This window comes from Macaca fascicularis, chromosome 13 (genome assembly GCF_037993035.2).
Source record: "Macaca fascicularis isolate 582-1 chromosome 13, T2T-MFA8v1.1".
NCBI classification, from domain to species: Eukaryota; Metazoa; Chordata; class Mammalia; order Primates; family Cercopithecidae; genus Macaca; species Macaca fascicularis.
In genome coordinates, this window is record NC_088387.1 from 15,065,046 (window position 1) to 15,086,570 (window position 21,525).

At 46.4% G+C, this 21,525-nt stretch overlaps 1 long non-coding RNA gene across 2 annotated transcripts; it reads left to right on the plus strand.

Annotated features, from left to right (window-relative positions):
• Positions 1–2,622: 2,622 nt before the first annotated feature.
• LOC135966772 (uncharacterized) lies at positions 2,623–10,795 on the plus strand. Of its 2 annotated transcripts, none has more exons than XR_012422028.1 (3): positions 2,623–2,690; positions 7,510–9,941; positions 10,484–10,795. It is a non-coding gene; the product is annotated as an uncharacterized lncRNA (long non-coding RNA). The 2 variants fall into 2 exon arrangements; XR_010580360.2 differs by having other exon boundaries at positions 7,510–7,637.
• The last annotated feature ends 10,730 nt before the right edge of the window (positions 10,796–21,525 follow it).

A 21,525-nucleotide genomic window follows, 5' to 3' on the forward strand; every position in this document is an offset into this window, starting at 1 on the left:
CCGGGCTCCAGTGCTAAGGCCAAACCTCACCACCCTCCCAGCTCCTCACACACTCCCGTGCGAGCTAATATAGATTCCACCTTAACTAGTGTCACCTGTGTAAGGGGTAAGTGCCCAGCTGTGAACTGGTTAACCTCGCTCACACAGACCCCGGGAATAAACTCACAGGCCATGGACCACTCCACAAGCAATGAGTGACCACCTGCTCGGGGACCTCCATGGCCCAACAGAGCCCTCCTTTGCCTCCCCATGGACTCAGGGTCTGCAGCGCCAGAGGGCCCTGGATAAAAAAGATAGCTCCCATGTCGGGAGGCACCCACCAGAGGTTGCGTTCCCGGTACTATAAGTAGCCCAGGTGGACAGGCCACGCCCCGTGCAACTCCATCACAAGAATAACGGCTGCACGTGGCTAGTGCACAGGTGGCCACCCCTCGGCCCAGCTGGCCACGCCTAGCACATCACCGCCGTGACGTCCAATCAGACTCAGCTGCTGGCACAGTCCAGGTATCGGCCCCCAAGAACATTCTGGATCACAATTCACAGTACTGATTGCGATCAGGGCCACACGTGGCTGCATGTATTTACAGGAGGACGCCACAGCCGATCTGGCTGGACTGAGAACATTTCCCACTGTACATTCTTACAACACCATTTTATTTGCACTTTATTAAACTTTTATGGCTTTTTTCTGCCTATCTACTTTATGGGAGTGTTTCTTGTTCTTATGACTGCAGTGATACTTTAAGCTACAACTATTAATGTGTAAAATTAGTTTGGAAGTCGCCTTATCATTAAACATTTCACAAGCAAGCAGTCAGAGGCACCTAACCCGGAGGCCTCTTTTCTTCTCTGAGCCAAACCTACATTGGACTCAAAGAAAATGGCACACGGAGAGGGGCTGGATCTCTAGCGCCCATTCCTAGGGGGCCTCCTGGGGAGCAGATATGGAGGGAGAAGCCCTGGGCTATGGCACCGTCTTACTAAAGAAAAGTCCATTTGGGCAAATGTAAGTGCCAGACTTAAGAGATTAAGCAAACCATGAAAAGAAACCACTAACCACAGCTTCTCCAAAACAGAACTAAACTCCCTTTAGTTTGAATTGGAAAAGCAGAAGTGATGATCAGGATACAAAAAAAATGACAAAGTATCTGAAACAGGAGAATAATCAAGGGTCTCTGTCTCTTCCTGTGTGAGTGGGAGCCTCGCATCTAAGCTGGTTTTAGAAGGTTGCTACTTTGGACTGAAAGTTATCCCCAACCCCAGTTTGTAAGCAAGTGGAGCAGAACTCTTCAATTATTTCAAGGTTTAGCGGTAAAGCTCTGCAACTGTCACAACCATTTTAATTGGTGTGAATTTTAAAGTGACTCAATCTGTTAGCTGGAGTATCTAACGGCTTAACCACGGGGTCATGTTGGAAAATTATTCCAATTGCTTTTGTTTTCTCTACTGAAGATGCATTTGAATGTTCTTGTAGTTTGCAGTTGGCTGGTTCTGATGTTTGGTCTGAGGAGGCCCAAGTAACCGGAGAGGAAGAATCTGAAACCTCAAGACACTCTAGTGCTGTCTGGGGAGATGGAGACCCCAACCCGAGAGCCACTGACGGAGTCAGCACGGGCGCAGGGCCGCCAGAAGCATCGGGCCACGTATTTGCCGCTTACAAAACAACATAAGCACACACCCCCAGGTGTGTACACATGCCCTGTACACGCTAATGTCTGTCTATGCTACCACCAGCACACACCCCCAGGTGTGTACACTTCCTCTGTACACGCTCACGTCTGTCCATGCCAACAGCACACACCCCCGAGGTGTGCACACACACTCTGTACACATCTGTCCCTGCCAATGCCAGCACACATCCCCAGGTGTGCACACACGCTCTGTACACACTCACATCCCTCCCTGCCAATATGAGCACACACCCCCAGGGGTGCACACACACTCTGCACATACTCACGTCTGTCCCTGCAGCCTGAGTCAGTCACAGAGAGGCAGAGGAGGAGTAGGAAGGACGTAATGGGCACTGAGATTCTGGGCCGGTTCCCCTCCCTACCTCGGGAGAGACCCCTCATGTGATCCTGCTGTCACTCACCGTTCCGCCTCCATCCTCCATCCTCCCACCAGGATCAGGAGGACGCCCACTGCACAGAGCTGTGATGAGGATGAACAGAAGATTGCAAGAGCTCACGCCAAGGTGCTGAGCACAGGGCCTATGGAGTGCTTCTTTCTGCTGTGGCTGACATCAACAAACAAGAGGCTGACATTCCGCAGAGAATGTCACTCGCTGAGAAACTGAAACGTGTGACCTAGGAGCCTGTGAAGGTCTAAGAACAAACCAACAAACCTGCAGGGGCCTTTGAAAACTGTATGCTGAGAATAGATAGGGCTCAAGGACAGTATCTCCAATTGAACTTTTAATGAACTCCCGTAGGCGCCAAGAAGGCGGGCAGATAAGGAAGACCATAGAAACAAAGAACTGAGTAGAAGGTTACATCTGGGAAAAGAAAGTTTGTTTTGCATTGCATTCTTTCTGCTGAGGTGGGGTTTATGGAGTATAAATAAAGTGAGGCGGAGGCTCTGAGCGCGGCCGCCATGTTCTCTGTGTGTCTTTGTCTTTTGTGTGTTCTTTCATTCTCCACCACCCCCGGCACGGACCCCAACAAGTGGCGCAGCGAGCAGGGTCAGCACGGGTGAGTAGGGGAGAACAAGAAGGGGAACCCCCTAGGGGCGGGTAAGGCCCAGATATTGTTAAGGGGAACCTTCTTAAGCTTTCATTATGGGGAATTCCATCTCTCTGGCCTCAGAATATTTACGGCTGTTTCAAGGACTATTGCTGTCTATAGGAGTAGAAGTGAAAGAAAAAGACTTTGAAGTGATTGTTTGCCCATGTAGAACAACATTGTTACTGGTTTCAGTATCAGACTAAAGTGCAGCTGAATCGCAGAGAATGGTTACAGGTAGTAAAAACTCTGCTTAGAGCTCTCCAGTTAGGGGATATTATGCCTTTAAAATTGTGGACCTTGTGTGACTCTATCACTCAGACATTAGAGTTACTTGAGACTGATTCAGAGTGTGGTAATGTAGCCACAGGAGGAAAGGTATCTGAGGATTTGGGAAAAATAAAATAAAATAAATCTGAAATGGAGCCCATTTGTGCCAGGATAACAGAGGATGGTGGGGGTAGCAAAAGGGGGAGAAGAGAAAAAGCCAGCTCTTCCTTTTTCTAAGGGAAATTCTGACATGCAGTGTATTATGGAAATGCTTCAACAAATATTACAGATACATTCTTCTAATTCACCTTTGTGAGCTTTCCCTGTTTCTTTTCCTTCTGCCCTGTTAAAAGAGGATTTTCCAGTGCCTCCAACCCCCCGGCTTCCTTATCTTTACCTTTGTTTGGCAAAGTTGAAGCCCTATTCACATCAGACATACTTTAAATTTATACTAAACACCTGTTTAATATGTCAAAACCAGTGTATATGTATATCTTGTTGTTTGTTAAAATATTATGAGTATTTCAATAGTTAATAAATAAGCACATTAATATTAACTATTAATATTAATATAGTATTAATAACCCCAGCTAGGAAATTGTTATGTTATAGGGGTGCATAGGTTCCACCAATATAAACTCCAAACAGAAGTTGAGTATTCGGGCTGCTTAACACATTAACTACCTCTTGATATTTTCTGTGTTTTTAAATTTTAACCATTGTATTGTGTATGTAATGATTCTCAATTTGGTATTAATATACATATTTCCTAGTGAGTAATGATGTTAGACATATAGGTTTATTGTCATTTCCTTGTTCTGCTACTTTTGGTTGGGTTATTTGCCTTTTCTTATTAATATGTTGAGATTCTTTATATTTGGGGATATGAGTATTATTATATATTATATATACTTTTAATTAAAAAAAAAATTTAAGGAGCTGGATCTGTTTCCAATTATTTGTGCTTCTTTTGCTCCTAATGCTCAGTTTTCAAATGGTGGCAATAATGTCCAATTTAATGCCTTACAAATTAAATTTTTAAAAAGAAATGAAAGCTGCCATTTCTAACTATGGACCTCAATCTCCTTTTATCCTTGGTCTTCTTGATATTTTTCATCAGAAAATTTGATAATTCCTATAGACTGGAAGACTTTGGGGAAGGCTTTTCTTGATCGTTCTCAGTGGTTACAATTGCACAGCTGGTAAATGAACAAGGCACATGTACAGGCTAGGAAAAATATTATGTGTGATCCCCCTGGACCCGCTGAGGAACAACTCACGGGCCAATATGCTACTCTTAATGCTCAGGCTGGTTTAGATGATGTTGCCCTTACTCAAATCAAGACTTTGTTTTTAAGGGCCTGAAATAAGGTAGAGATAACAGGAAAATGTTCCCTTTCCTCTGTGAAGATTTTACAGGGCACAAATGAACTATATCCAGATTTCGTAGCCCATCTCCAGGATGCTGTCTTCAAAATTGTGGGTGCTGGCCTTGCTTCAAAAATTTTGTTACAAACATTGTCTTTTAAAAATGCTTATGCTGACTGTTAAAAATTGTTAAAATCGTTAAAGGCCAATGGGGCCAATTTAGATAAATATATTAAAACTTGTGTTAGTGTTGGAGGGGCTATTTATAATGCTCAATTATTTGCTGGAGCTTTGTCTAAAGCTTTAAAAGGAAATAACAAACAAGGTGTTTGCTTTCAGTGTGGTAAACCTAGACATTTCAAAAAAGAATGTCATAAAAATTGAACACTTTTATCCCTCAAGGCAGAAAGCTGCCTTCAGAGGTGTACAAATATTGGGGTAAAGGTCGACATTGGACAAATAAATGTCGTTCCAAAACTGATAAAAGTGGAAATTTACTATCTCCTCTCCTGGGAAACGGGAGCCGGGGCCCACAGGCTTGGGGCCCCAACAATTACAATACAAGTCTACTACAATATTCAGTGAGCAATGGCCTACAACATTAAGGAATAAATTCAAGTCCTCCTTAAGGATCCCACACCTTACCCCAGTTTCTCAGCTTTATGCGGCAACTAAGCAGAGCGCTGCTGCTGACTTAGCTATTACTCAGCCTTATACTTTGTCTCCTAATAGAGGAGTATATAAATTAGCTATTAGAGTGTGTGGCCCTTTGCCGAAAGGACGTGATATTACTAATAAAATTTTTATTTTGGTACAAGTTTCACAATTTATACGCCTAGAGGCAGGGGAACGTATTCTCAATAGAGAGGGTTTGGTAGCACAGAAAAAACTGTTTTTTGGGAAACTTTAGTTTCTAATCAAAAGCCCTTATGTTCATTGCACATTAATGGGATAGTTTTAAAAGAGTTAATTGATACGGGGGTGAATATGTCTATTATTTGTTTAAATTAGCGGCCTATACAATGGGAAAAAAGACAAATTTCAGTTATACTCACTGGCTTGGGTGCTGCTTCTGTGATTTATCAAGACGTAGAACCTTTAACCTGTGTCGGTCCTAAAGGTCAACAAGGTCAAGTGTTTTTTTTTATTTTTATATTGTTCCTATCAATATTAATTTTTGGGAACAAGATCTTTCACAACAATTTGCTGCTTTTTTAAACATTCCTCATATTTCCACAGCTGCCAAAAATATGATGTTCAAAATGGGCTACAATCCTTTAAACTCATAGCCACCACTCCTATTTAGGTGAAACAGTGACCATTATTTAAAGAAATACTTAGGACTCTAAAAGAGTAAGTCAAAAAACAAATGGCCGAGAGGAATATAAAGCCACGTATTTCTGCACGGAATTCCCGTCTTTGTCTTGTCTTAAAACTATAAATGTTTACATTAAACCTAGGGAAAGTTTACAGCCTGGTCTTCCTAATCCTGCCCTTATCCCACAAAGTTAAAACCAGAGAAAAGCAGCAAGATGCTTTTGTATCATTACAAACTCAGCTTTCTTTCTACTCACTTAATATTGACACAGAAAAAATTTAACTGGATTTTCTTATTCAATATTTCGGTTATACCTTGGGGGCACAAAATATTCGACCCCAAAAAATTCAAATTCGACGTGATCATTTAAAAACATTAAATGATTTTCAAAAGCTTCTAGGAGACATTAATTGGATGCGTCCTGTTTTAGGAATACCAACATATCAGTTATAACATCTTTTTTCTATTCTAGAAGGTGACAGTCACTTGGACAACTCACGCCATTTAACTCCTTTGGCTTTACAGGAACTCCAGCTTGTTAAAGAGCAACTTCAAAAGGCCCTTCCTTTTGTTTATTTCATACTTTACCTTCTCCCACAGGAATGATTCATCAAACTAGTCGACCACTAAAATGGATCTTTTTGTCCAATAAAATATCTAAATGCTTGGCTACTTATATCGATCGTTTAGCTGAACTGATCATCAAAGGACGGCATCCCTGTCGACAACTTTGGGGAGGAGATCCTTCCTTAATTATCTCTCAATTCACTCATAGTCAGATCACTTATCTTCTTGCAACTTCTGATTCTTGGCAAGAAGCTTCATCAATCTTGAGTTACAGTTTATCCTTATCCCTCGGTGCAATAGGGAGAATTGTTTGCTATTCTCATGGTCTTACTTGATTTCCCTACTACTGGTTGTAACATTGTTAGTGATTCTCAATACGCCGTTTATGTTACTTCTTATATTTCTCAGGCCACTTTACCTCTTTGTGCTACTTCTTCTCTTCAGAAATTCTTTTCTTTGTTATCCTTTACTTTGAGCCAACGTCGAGCTCCTTTATTCATCACTCATCTTCGTTCTCATTCTCAACTTTCTGGACCATTAGTTCGTGGTAATACTCAGATTGATTTGCTTTTAATCGGCCACCTACATGCTGCAGAACAAAAATATACTCTACATCACACTAATAGTTCTGGCCTTCAACGATGGTTTCATTTAACTCATAAACAAGCTCGTTCTCTTATTCGAGCTTGTCCTTCCTGTGCTCCTTTGAGCATTCCATCCTTCCATCCTGGGGTTAATCCACGAGATGTCCCTTCTTTTGGACGATTAAAATGTTCATCATACCATTGATACCTTTTCTCATTTCTGTTATTACTCATCTCTTAGTTTGTTTCGCCATCATGGGCATTCCTCTTATACTTAAAACTGATAATGCCCCTGCTTACGTCTCTCATAAATTACAAGTTTTCTTACAGCAATACAATATTCAACATATCACCGGTATCCCGGGCAACAGTCAAGGTCAAGCCATCATTGAGCGCGCAAATTTAACTTTAAAAACTTAACTATTAAAACTAAACAAAAAGGGGGAAATGAGCCCCCCAGAAACCAGATTTTGAAACCAGATTTTGAAGGTTCTTTTTACCTTAATTTTTTTGAATCAATGGAGACAATTGCAAGATTCCGCTGCCGTAACCCATCTTTCCTCACTTCCCTCGGTGATAGTCCCCGCTGACAGTTTAAAGGTTTGGTATCCTAATGAAGAAGGTAAGTATGTTCAAGGGCAAGTTCTAAAACAGGGACGTGGCTATGCTCTTGTCCTTACAGGGAGCGGACCTGAGTGGTTTCCTACAAGATGATTGAAACCCTGTTGAAAAGAAAACTGGATTCAGCATGCATTTCTTCCTTTGTTGGATGTGCCTCGGCGGGGGACTTATTTCTCTTAGTGAGGCTTTGTATGAATATTGGACTTATATTCCCTTTCCACCCTTGTATCAGGGAGTCGCCTGGGGAGAGGCGGAAATTAAGGTTTTCACCAATGACACTACTTGGATGCCGTCTCCCTATGTAGACAAAGACAATATAGAACGGGAAACGGGAATTATAAACAACACATAACAATTTGGAGTGGAAGGAGTTCCAATATGTATGGGAAATAGTTCTCATTGTCTCCGAAGATCGCATGAAGCCTGGGCTGTTGGTTATAATCATAGTCATGTGGCTGCTAATACTGTTATTATTGTAACTAGAAGTTTTTAATATAATCATACTGTATATAGTAATGAAACTATTCCTAGTTCTTTACTTTTTTGTCCTATTCTAGAGGTTTCTCCTAATATTGAGGTGCTTGAGTGACAACAATGTCGGGGAACTAAACCCCGGATTTTATTAGAATACAATGGGATGCAAATAACTGATTGAAGTGTGCACGGTGATTTTCAAACAAAATTTAGTCACATACCTTTGAAATGACACTGGGTAAATAAAAGTATTGCTGCTAACAGTCATGAAACCTTGGTATGGCATGAAGGAGGCCTGAAGTACAGAGTTATTTTTGGAAGTTGTTAGCTGCAGGCGATGCCATTAGCACTTTTGTGGGGAATATGCCCCTTAATCTTTCTAACCCGAATAACTCCTTTCATATTCAGTTATACTGAAATACCTCCTGATATATTATTGCTTGTGTCCGTAAGCCCTACCTATTATTAGCAGGGAATTTGACATGGGATAATGATACGGGGATTGTTAATTGTACAGATACGTGTACAATTTTGTCTTGCCTCAATCATTCCTGGTGGCACAACTTTACTGAGGATATTTATATCCTCAGGGATCGTAAGGAAATTTGGCTACCTGTTAACCTTACGTGACCGTGGGGGGCATCACCTCTTGAGACTTATATTTGGACTTCTCTCCAGCGAACCCTCCATGCCCTTGGACTTATAATTGCCTCGGTGATGAGCCTTGTCGCCATTGTCTCCACTGCGGCCATAGCAGGGCTCGCTCTTCATCAAAGCATACAAAATGCTGAATTTGTGCAGCAATGGCATGAACAATCTCACTGGTTATGGCTTCAACAACGAAACATTGATTCTCAACTTGCTGAAAGATTGGACAACATGGAACAAGCCTTGACATGGCTTGGAGATCAGCTCACTGTCCTCAGTACTCGGATAACATTACAATGTGATTGGAACTCCACTCAATTTTGTGTAACGCCTGTGCTTTTTAACATCTCTCAAAATTGGACCGTAATCCAAAAATTATTAATAGGCCATAAAAATATTAGTTTGGACATCCAAGAGCTCACTCAGAACATTTCCGAAGCATTTCAACAACAATTACATGTGTTGTCTGGAACTGTAACCCTTCAGGAGCTGGGTCAGTGCCTTGCTGCCTTTAACCCATGGACCCAGAAGAAGACATGGATTTCTACAATCTCTGGAAGTATGTTGCTTTGGGCACTTGGATTGGGTCTACTTCTTTTGGTGATTGATGCTCCCTCCGTCGCCTCCAAAAACAAAAGAAAACACAAGAACAAATATGGGCTACCTTTTTAGGATTGAGGCAAAACAAAAAAAAAGAGGGGGAAATGCAGGGGCCTTTGAAAACAGTATGCTGAGAATAGATAGGGCTCAAGGACAGTATCTCCAATTGAACTTTTAATGAACTCCCGTAGGCGCCAAGAAGGCGGGCAGATAAGGAAGACCATAGAAACAAAGAACTGAGTAGAAGGTTACATCTGGGAAAAGAAAGTTTGTTTTGCATTGCATTCTTTCTGCTGAGGTGGGGTTTATGGAGTATAAATAAAGTGAGGCGGAGGCTCTGAGCGCGGCCGCCATGTTCTCTGTGTGTCTTTGTCTTTTGTGTGTTCTTTCATTCTCCACCACCCCCCTCACGGACCCCAATAAAACCAAACGGTTTTGTTTGTTTTTCAAACACCATAGCCTGTTTTTTCGTTTTTCTCATGCTGTACTTTGAGTATCATTTAGTTTAATTTCAAAGTAAGTCCAATAAATACACAAAATCAGAGGACAGAGCATGGAGCATTGTTTCACTTCATGTCCTCCAGCCTTTAGGGCACATTAAGGAAAGACATGATTCCAGGACTCCCATTAGAAAGGCTGCCCTGAGGCAGCTGCTGGGGCAGCCAAATTGCAGCTGTTGATGCTGCCCCCAAGCTGCTTGGATGAAGCACAAGATTCCGGAGGTCTCTTCTCTTCTGCCCTTCACCCAGGAGAGAAGGTGGAGGGAGAATGGTGAGAGAAAACGGGAAGAAGGAGGGGGGAAGGAGGGAGAGAGGAGGGGGGAGAGAGGGAGAGAGGAGGGCGAGGGAGGGAGAGAGGAGGCAGGAGGGAGGGAGAGGAAAGGAGAGAGGGAGAGGAGAGGGGGGAGGGAGGGAGAGGAGAGGGGGGAGGGAGGGAGAGAGGAGGAGGGAGGGAAGGAGAGAGGAGGGTGGAGGGAGGGAGGAGGGGCATGTTCCATCCACCAAGGCAGCTGCACTGCAGAGAGAATGGAGGGTGTGTTCCCTCTCAGGACAGCAAGTTCACGCTGTTTATAATTGTTAGCATAAACAATGACCCGCTGAGGTCAGGGCTGCAATTGGAGTTGACAACGTTTTATTTTCATAGTTGATATTGGGGACCTGGACCTAAAGCACCGTGCCTTGCCCTTTCGCCAGAGGGGCCAATGCCTCTCTATACTTGACTCTATTTTAACTAAATACCCGATATTGACTAGGAATTATGACGTGTAGGATACCCCTTACCACAGTAACGTCAACCTCACGTTCTAAACGCAGGCACCAGTGTGAACTCAGACTCCACGGCCAGCATCGTAACTGGAGACCACATGGGCAATGCTGTGAACTCAGACCCCACAGCCCACACCATAACTGGAGACCACACAGGCACCAGTGTGAACTCAGACCCAACAGCACCTGCCTGGGCTGCTCCAGCCACCAGCAGAACCTGTTGTGCAGCTGAACTGGAAGCTGATTCTGGAAAGAACTGAGAAGCATGAGGACGAGATCCTTCTACCTCAACAGGGATCAATTTTTTAACGATTTCTTTCTGTCAGAAAACTGTTAATAAAATACTTTGCTCTAAAATGACCAGGATTTCAGCAGCCTCTACATTCCTTCATGTCAATCAAAGCTTAGGCACGTGGGTTACTTCACTGTTCATGACACCTTTTTCAAATAAACCCCGGGGCCGCCTGTGTACCCAAGAGCCTGGGCACTGAGCATTCAGAGAAAACGTCCAGGGTGAGAGTGTTCACGTCCCAGCGGTGCAGTAGAGCGCATGGGGGGAGTTTAAGCCACAAGTGGCCACACCTCCCCTGCCTCTGGCCAGTGCCCACAGCTCATACACACACTCCTTCCTCAGCCCATCCTGGGCCACGGGGCCCTCGCGTAACCAAGGTCACTGCAGCACCTCCAGGAACAAACTGGTTACAGGTGGACTGCTCTCTACGCAAGGTACGCTAGATTAAGAAAACTGACTAAAAACAGTAGGAAGCCTGTAGTCCCAGCTACTCGGGAGGCTGAGGCAGGAGAATGGCGTGAGCCCGGGAGGCGGAGCTTGCAGTGAGCCGAGATCGCGCCACTGCACTCCAGCCTGGGCGACAGAGCGAGACTCCTTCTCAAAAAAAAAAAAAAAAAAACAGTAGGAAGAAAAACTCACTCCACCCATTGAGGCAAGAGAAATGCACACAGCCTCTGAAATCACTGCAGAGGAGTTTTCCTGGGTTAGGTACGCGGTGGGGTGACCCTACCCCATAGCGGGGCAATAGCACATGGTGGGAACCAAGGAACATCTCCGAATAAATGTAGGAAAATGCACTCAACTCCCAAACAGAGAGAGAAACTGCTTTTTTCCTTAAAAGCTTCTGTCTTTTATTCTCAGAAAGACTCTCTTTGGTGTCTTGACTGCTGACAGGACAAGCCTGTCATCCCCAGAAAGCCGCCCTGGACAGTCTCCAGATCCTACAGCCCTCAGGTCCACCTTGCCTACTGATGATCCCACATTACAAAACCTAATCATCAGAAAAAGCTTCCCAGTCCGCAGCTCACAAGTGACATTTTATTCAGGGAAACGCTAATAAAAACCTGGGGCTCTGCGTAAACGCTGTCCCCTAGGTACTGAGGCTCCACACAGATGGCACACAGGGAGACAGGCCTCACCCCTTCCTGGTGCCCCATGTCTCTCCTCACATTTTATTAGCTGAGTTTTGTGGCGGTTTGTTACTTTTAACCTGCCTGTCCAAGACAGCTGCACTAAACTACTTGTCCAGTGCAGATCCACTCATAATGACCATCAGCTCAGAGTTGGAAGTAGCACTGGAGAACTAGGTGGTTTCAGGGCACTATGCTTCCCTGCCCTCTTTTCCAGGGGTGCCAAGTAAGTTTCTGCCGTGGCTGATGATGTCAATACTACACTAACATTAGTTCAACGGCAGGCCACCAATTAATACTTAATGAACAATCTCCTTAAAAGCGAAACCCCATCTCTACCAAAAACAAAAAATTAGCTGGGCATAGTGGTGAGCGCCTATAATCTCAGCTACTGGGGGACTGAGGCAGGAGAATTGTTTGAACCCAGGAGATAGAGATTGCAGTGAGCTGAGATTGCACCATTGCACTCCAGCCTGGGCAACAAGAGTGAGACTCCATCAAAAAAAAAAAAAAGAAAGAAAAGAAAGAAGGAAAGAAAGAAAGAAAGAAAGAAAGAAAGAAAGAAAGAAAGAAAGAAAGAAAGAAAGAAAGAAAGAAAGAAAGGAAGGAAGGAAGGAAGGAAGGAAGGAAGGAAGGAAGGAAGGAAGGAAGGAAGGAAGGAAGGAAGGAAGGAAGGGAGAAGAGAAGAGAAAAGAAAAAAAAGAAAGAAAGAAAGAAAGAAAGAAATAAAGAAAGAAAGAAAGAAAGAAAGAAAGAAAGAAAGGATTCTCACGACACTGTCAACATCTTCAGTTCTTCCCGAAGGTAGCATAAAATTGTCACACACAACGTAAACTCAATCAGATCAACGTTCTTTCCTCACCGATCCATACCTAAATCCTTATTTCAAACTGGCCCCAGTTTTTCAGAATTTAAGAAGACTGAGAGGAATAACCACGAACAAGCAAGGTTTACGCAGACGTCAGTCTTCCCAACTCTCGCTCAGGAGCTCACCCCAAACTCCTCCTGTGGAATCAGCCTGGATAACAGTCCCTGGTGGCCTCACGAGAACAGAGGCTCCCACGAACCCACGACAGACCCCACCATTCAGCCCCAGGCAGAGGAGGGAGGCGGACGGTCACGAAAGCCGGAAAAGCAGGGAACTGTGACTTGTCTGACTTAATGTAGGCGATTGGGCTAAAAAACAAGGCACATCCACCAGTCAATGGGGTGAGCTCCCAGCTGTCTGTGCAGAGGCTGTAGATATGAAGGAACTCACTTCCCTGCACACTGAAGTCCATCAACGTCTCCACATCGACCGCACCTGGGCTCTGCTCACCCCTCACAGACTAGGATGAGAGTGGCCGCGTCTGGATAGAAGGTCAAGGACGGATGGACAGACATCCTGGACAGACACTGTACAGAGACCAGGGGCTGGGCAGGGGGAAGCGGCACAGCCTTGGGGCCAGCAGGGGCGAGGCCGGGAAGCCTCGGTGAAGGCCTGCATCTCCTCATCCAACAGAAGCAGGAGCGGCCACGCAGTGTGGGCTGCAGCTGTCGTGAAGTGGCCAGTGGGACATAGCAGGAGGCCGTGCCCAGCCTTACCCCCAGCCCAGGAGGAGGGGCCCAGCTGCGGGCACTGCCCCGGGAGCCGGCATCCTGAGCCCCCAGAGAAGGCGGGAAATTGCCCCTGGGCACTGGGCGCTCAGGCTGGAGGTGGTGAGACCTCGAGGCCCTGCAGTCGGGGAGGCGAGGGCAGAGGTGGCCAGACTGCAGCTCAGTGAAGGGCTTTGTCAGGAAAGGCCCCCAGAGGCTGCCTCACCAGCCCGGGGGAGGTTACTTCCAGCCCAGAGGCTCAACAGGGCCCTTGGTGGTGACGCTTAACCTTGTCCTCTGACAGAGGACCATCGAGACAGAGTCACTCAAACCTCTGCCAAGCTCTGCACCCAAATGAAGCTGTTACCACAGACGCCGAGGCAGGCAGTGCTCATCTCAACTCTGTACAAGTGGTTTCTTTAGCCAGTTCTCCAAATTCTTAATGACAAACCACACTAAACGTGTGTTTTCAGCATCACCTATGTTCATAGCTATGTATAAAACAACTATCACAAGGAAAACTAGGTGGTGAACCCAGGAGGAGGAAATCCCCACGACGAGTCAAGAGAACACCAGCGGACCATTGGCTCTTCACGGCTGAACCCAAGAGCACTTGGCTGGGCTCACTTCCGTTCTAATTTCCAGATTTATTTTTACTTCCCCACATTTTCATTATGAAAATGTTCTAACATATTTAAAAAGTGGAAGAACAGTACAATGAGTGATCAAGTTTTCTCCACGTGGAGCTCCAACAACTGCTAATGTGTCGCTAGATTTGCTTTCTCACTCTGTCTGTAGATCAGACACAGAGACAGATTTGTTTCTCCTCTGGAGCCACTTGAAGGTGAGAGGCTCCTGCTGCCTCACCGAGTCCTCAGGCACACATTCCCTAGGAATAAGGGCCCCTCTGCAGCCGCAGTGCCATCATCAGCAGACAAGAACGATTTCAGAGCATCGCTGTCCAGGTTATGTTCAGGTAGCACAATCGTCCCGAAAACGTCTTTTCTATCCGGGCCACACACTGCGCCGACTGATTCTCCTTCCCCGTCTTCGTCAGGGACAGCCTCGCACCCTTTTATTTGTGATCTTCAATTTTCGAGAGTCAGGGGCCGTTGTCCTGCTGAATATCCCCTACCCCAGAGGCATCTGTTTCTAGGGCCATCATTAAATTCCCTACTATGCACCTCCATTCCCTGTAAACAGGAAGTTTCAGTCTTGAGGCGCGATCACCTTCTGTCAAACGCTTCTCGGCAGCTTCCGGGTGAGGCTGCTGGTTCACGAGGGGCGCGAGCTCCTACTCCTGGTCACTGACGGTGCGGACGCGACAAGCACCACACCCCGAATCAGAAACGTCTGGAGGGGCCGCGGGCAGCCGAGACACCTGGAGGTGTGAACGGCACAGGCGTGGGGCAAGAACAGGGTCAAATCATAACGAAACGTCTGATTCCAGACAGTGCCACCTGGGTAAGATGGTGACATCTCCTTAGCAAGTATCTGAAGCCAGAAAGTACGACAGAAAATTCACAACCTGCCTTCGTTCACCCAGGCTGCTCTAACAACATATCACAGGCTGGGTGGGGGCTGGCGAACGACACAAGTTCATTTCTCACAGCTCCCAGTCTCAGTCTCGGGCTGAGAAATCCATAGTCAAGGCCTGACAGGTTTGCCTGGTGAGGGCTTCCTGGTTCATAGACGGCGCCTTCTCACTGGGTCCGCACACCGTGGAAGGAGTGAGGGAGCTCTCTGTAGTCCCTTTTTGAGGGCACAGATCCCATTTATGAGACCCTCACGACCTCCTCACCGCCCAAAGCTCCCCCTCCTAGCACTATCTCCTCGCGGGTGGGGATTCCAACTTGTGAATCTTGGGGAGACACAAACATTACAAAAGCCCATCATTTAATTTTTTCTAAAGGCATTTTTGCTTCTACAAAGTCTCAAGATAAAATCAAAAGAAAGAGGTCTGAGTCAATCCACACAGTTCTCCCAAAAAGGCAAGTGATCAATTGCTACCACTTTGTATCCGAGACCCGCTGGGTGTCCCGGTCTGCATGACTGATTCTAAATCGCCATCCTCTCCTCTGCCACTCAGAGGTCAGTGTCAGTCCAGAGCTTAACACCAAGGCAGAGCTGACTGAATGACACCAGCTAATCCAGTAAGACAAGCCAAGACTCCTGCCCAAGGCCTAATTCCTACCCCAGGGAAACATGGAAGGGCCAGACACCTGGCAGCCCTTCCTTCCTGCTCTAAAGCCCCAGAGACACAGCCCCGGGCAGGTGTGTGCCTCGGGCAATGCACGGTAATGTCAGCTGGGCACCGAGTCTGAGAACATGTTGTCAAGTAAAAATGAAAACAAGACTGCTGAGAAAAGTTCATGCTTAATCACCTCTGGGCTAAATTCTAAATGTAATGTTATTTCAGAGCTAGGTGGAAGTAATTCCTTAAAAATATATATGAACAGTGACTAGCAACCAGGGTGATAAGTACTCAATATGTGTTTGATGAATAAATGAATTTTTAAAATTTATGAAAAGAGCACGCTCTATTTAGGAGAATTCTATTTAATTGGACATCCTAACTATACAGTGGCTCCTTCGTGCTGACAGCAGAGTTTGCTTCAGTTAACTCAAAAAATGGTAAGTCACTCTAACAGGAAACCAAAAGGCTTTACAGAGAGTCTAATTATGGTGCCAATTCAACTGTGCATGGCAATTTCACCTTAATATTTAAATTCTCGAAGCACCATAGTCAGAAAACAAGACATAACATACACAAGTGCATCGCCTGAAGCACCATCACCTAGAATTTGACAAAGTTTGACTGTGAGTTTCAAGAAAAGGGCTGACGAGGCCAAGAAGTTCCTTCCCCTCTCCCCTTACCTCCCATTTTGGTGACCAACTTCATGCAGAGAAATTCCTGTTTCAGGTTTGCAGGCATTGGAGCAATCCTGGTATCTATTCCCCCAAGACACTAGCAGGCTGAAGTCTGCAGGGTGCACATATTGAAAATCACAGGAGCACTGGAGTGGCGGAAAGAGGTGTCCGTGAAGATGTCATCCGTTCCAAGACAGGCTCTGATTCCGCCTCCGGGCCCTTTGACAAAAAGCCATTGCTTACAAATTCACAGCCACCAGGAGGAAACACACAAAAGACCCCACTGCCCTCCTGGCTTCCCAGAAGGCCTCAGAAGGACGAGACACGGAGCCTGCGTGCAATCCTGGACCCTCCTCCCTGCATTCAGTTTGACGCGTGTCACTTGCTTGAGTGACGGAGGTCCCACAATGGGCACAAGGGGACCCGTCAGGTCAGGAGGGTGCTGCCCGGCTCACGGTCCACATATGGGGACCCGTCAAGTCAGGATGCCCGGCTCACGGTTCACACATGGGCACCCGTCAGGTCAGGAGGGTGCTGCGCAGCTCTCAGTATAAGCCGCATATGCACATTCTCCACTGAAGCCACTGCATGAAACCACTGCATGAAGCCACGCTGGAAGCACTTTCTGGCAGGTTTAGGAAGCTCGTGTCCAAGGTCATTAAACGCATGGTAAGCTCGCCTTGAAGGCATTTTACTTTGCTTATGACAATGAAGCATTCTTATTGTACTGAGTAGAGCATGCTTTCTTGTCTAGTGCCTCTTTGAAATAGGCATGTTGTGCCTGTCTTACAGATTACATCAAGGCCCTAATACATTTAGACCCTTGTCTCAAGTACACACAAAGCAGCGGCATCTCTAGAACGTGTTTTGGACCACGGGAGGAAACCAAATCGCAGCATTATCCATTGATGTTGCATCTGGCACATTGAGACTTTTTATTCTGTCTCTCTTCCTATACAAAGAAGTGGAAAATAGGTCCAAGATCACTCACAACAAATTATTGTTAATTGAAAAAAAAAAAATCCTAACCTCACCTTGGAGGATCTCAAGGCAACACCTCGTTCTTTGAGGTCATGGTTGGGACGCTCTCCGGACTCCTAGGTGGGTCTGCAACTGCAAGGAATCCCTAAATGGGCAGTTTTGGGGCCAGCATGGCAGCTAGCCATACATCCAGGCAGGTCTTGGCAGGTTGCTCCGTGACCTCGGCTGGTTCACTAACCTTTCCCTGCACTCAGAACCCACCAGGAACGAGGGCACCGGCCCACACGTCTCTGCTCCCAAGGCTACATCCCCTATGTTCCGCTGCACTGCTGGGTTTCATGCCTTAGATCCCAGGCACCTTCAAGTTGACGTTTCCCCACCAGCCCTCATGAAGATGATACTCAGATAATGTCCCTCCTCTCCCACCTGGTCAGTACCCAGGGAGAAAGGAACCCGGGTCTCAGTTTGATTTTCTGCCAGTCCATCGAAAAAACAGCTGGCCAGCAGCACTGGTGCACAGCACTGCCAGGTTACCCGTGAGGTAAACAAAGCAAAACGGGATATACTCAAGTCAGCTGCGGCAAGTGCTTCTCCATTCCTGCTCTAACAAGGAAAGACAAGAGGCCGGGAGTGTGGCTCACATCTCTTGTCCTTCCTCGTTGGGTCAGGGGTACAGAAGCATTTTGGAAGACTGAGGCAGGACAAATGCTTGAATTTGAGACCAGCCTGGGCAACATAGCAAGACTCCATCTCTACAAAAAAAAAAAAAAATACAAAAATTAGCCAGGTGTGGTATCATGCCTGTATTCCCAGATAGATACTCAGGGGCCTGAGGTGAGAGGATCACCTGAGTCCAGGAGGCGGAGGTTGCAGGGAGCCAAGATTGCACCACTGCACTCTAGTCTGGGCAACAGGGTGAGACCCTATATCAAAAAAAAAAAAAAAAAAAGATAAGAAGTACAAGAGACCACTAATAATTAAAAATAGTGCCTGCTAACTTGAAATCTTTTCCAGATACGGTGAAAGAAATCATTTTTCTTCCTACATCCATTCTAAGCAAACATTTCTATTTTTCTGCTACACAATTTGGTAACCTGCCATTTCAGATCCTGGTCTCTTTAAGCAGGACTTGCTGGTGTGCCAGCAAAGCAGCGCTCTGAAACCTCAGCATCCTCAGGTCCACCTGGAGGGCAGGTGAGGGATGCTGGGCCTCCACCTCCAAAAGTCACACTGGGGTGGGGCAGGTCTGGGGTGAGGCAGGGTTTGCACTTCTAATGCATTCCAGTCGAGGGCCACGCCACCCTAAACACGCCCATCTCATCTAATGCATAGCAGAGGGAGAAGCCACGTGGGGCAGGTCACAGAGCAAGGGTCCAGGCACCAGGTCACCAGTTGTCTATTTAAATGCAAACCCATCAAACAGCTTAAGTCAAACAGGTTCACCCTCCTAACACATTGGTCAACACAGCTAGTGATAAATATCACTGCTGTTAGACCTTCTGCTCACTGATGACCACAGCAATGGCCGGAAACATCAAAGCTGAAGGGTGTGTGCCACGGTCAGGGCTCTGCACACCCCCGTCCCAGGCCATCTCACACGGGTGCCTTCACCGGCACCGGGGTCTCACAGACCAGCTCCACGCTCACACTTACTGGGACGCAACCACCCTTTCAGCCCTTCATGCGTCTGTACCCTACAGCAGTGTTCAAGGGAGGCTAATTTAAGAAACAAATGTAATACGGACGTCTGTGAACTCTTCCTCCATATCCACTGAGTGGCCCTTCAGAAAGAGAAATATTAAAAAGAAAAAGAAGATTTAAGAGTCAAAACAGGGCCGGGTGCAGTGGCCCATGCCTGTAATCTCAGTACTTTGGGAGGCCAAGGCAGGCGGATCACATGGGGCCAACAGTTTAAGACCAGCCGACCAGCATAGCAAAATCCTGTCTCTACTAAAAATACAAAAATCAGCCAGGCATGGTGGCACATGCCTGTAATCCCAGCTACTAGGGGGGCTGAGGCAAGAGAATTGCTTGAACTGAAAGGCAGAGGTTGCAGTGAGTGGAGGTTGCAGTGAGCCAAGATCATGACACTGCACTTCAATCTGGACAACAGAGCAAGACTCCGTCTCAAAAAAATAAAAACAAGCCAGGCACGGTGGCTCATGCCTGCAATCCCAGCACTTCAGGAGGCCAAGGCGGGTGGATCACAATGTCAGGAGATCGAGACCATCCTGGTTAACACTGTGAAACCCCGTCTCTACTAAAAATACAAAAAATTTAGCAGGGCGTGGTGCGGGCACCTGTAGTCCCAGCTACTCGGGAGGCTGAGGCAGGAGAATGGCGTGAACCCGGGAGGCGGAGCTTTCAGTGAGCCTGGATCGCACCACTGCACTCCAGCCTGTGTGACAGAGAGAGACTCCATCTCAAAAAAAATAACAACAACAACAACAACAAACACAGAAACTCGTGGAACAAGCCCTTGCCCCACTCCATGTCAGCTGTGCTGTGCCACCCAGGAGCATGCCAAGCTCAAACAGTCGTCCACCTGCCTTGCGTAAACGATGTCACTACTCGAATCAGAGAGACTGAGATTCCCTAGCCCTCGCCATGTGCATGTCACTCACAAGCAGGCATGAGGACCCCCGCAATTCACAGGGAATCCCTCTGGCCATCCGATGACCATCCATTCATAAATAAAAAGCATTAATTCCTGCTGGGTTGCAGAGGTGTACACATCAATGCTTGTTACTGTTCACAAATGTTCCACTTGAGGATGGAGCGACGCTACGGAATTGGGAAGAACTTCACAGACATACGAGGGGTGCATTTAAGGAAAAAGTGTAAGGAAAAGGTGAGAAAATGGAATATGCTAAGCTCTGTCTTTTCATCACCCTCTAAATCTTATGATTCCAGTTCTGTTCATTCTGCAGTGAAAAAATAACAAGTGATTCACATTCAGACACAAGGTGGCTTAGGAAACTGTGGCTGTTTTACAAAGATGAAACAATATAGAAGATCAGGATTCCATGAACCTACTTACTTAAAGAGAGAAGAGACTGGGAGTTACACATCAGCTTACCAAGGCTGTCCCGAAGTCCAGAAGCCCCTTAGGAGAACAGGGAATGTGCAGCCTCCACAGACCAACGCAGGTGGCTGGGCCCAAGAGTGGGGACAGGGAGGCTGCAGGAGGCTTGCAGAGGGAGCTGTCCCGCCAGCGTCTCGCAGAAATTCCTAATTAAACCCTGACCGCAACTCTGTTTAGTGAATTGTCTCCTGGTCACTAAGAAGAGTGAAGCTGTTGAAAGCCTACAGCCAACCCTCTGGATAACAGTTGAGATGTATTTTAGAGAAGGAAATCATCCTGTCACAATCCCAGACCTGCCAACAGCTGCAAGCACGCCCTGGGAGTGCGGCTTCTTGCTCTGTCAGCACCAGAGCCCACCGTAGAGCCACACGGGTTCTACCCGATGTTCCCACTTCAGGGAGTCTGGGCAGGTGGAGCTGAAACACCCAGGGGGCAACCCCCACCTCCACTTCTCAAAAGTACATGCAGAGGCAGACAGAATGAAACACGGCCCCCAAACCTCAGAGGTACGGTTCAGCAACACGGCCCACCATAGAGCCACATGGGCTCTGCCCGACGCCCCTAATTCACAGAGTCTGGGCAGGTCCTGCTGAAACAGCACCTGGGGGGCAACATCCAACCCCACTTCTCAAAAGTACATGCAGAGGCAGACAGAATAAAACACGGCCCCCGAGCCTCAGACATAAAGTTTGGCATGGGCATCTGTGAAACAAGAACAAAAGTCGCTTGGGAAAGTGAGCACAAAAATGAAAAAAATAACAGAATTACAGTGAAGATGGATGAGATGGGGAGGATTGTGAGGAAGTTGAGAAAGGGACTGAGGACCTGAAGGGGCACATAAGGGCTGGACATTCCCGACAAGGTAACAAAAACACCTCTGGATGAGGTGGGACATCATCTTCATTATGGAAATAAAGGGAAAAAGCCTGAAAACATCAGTTTCCTACCAGGAAGCAAAAATCAAACTGGCTTCAGACTTCTCCTCTACAACACTGGATTCCAAAAGACGAGGATGTGGCATCTGTGGGGTCTTGAGGGAGAGCTGGCACAAACATCCCAGAGCTGCCGTCTCCAGAAGCAGCTGAAACAGCCTCAGATCCAGCAAACTCTTGTCTTGAAAAATCTATCAGAGTACACTCCCTTATCAAAGGGGTGC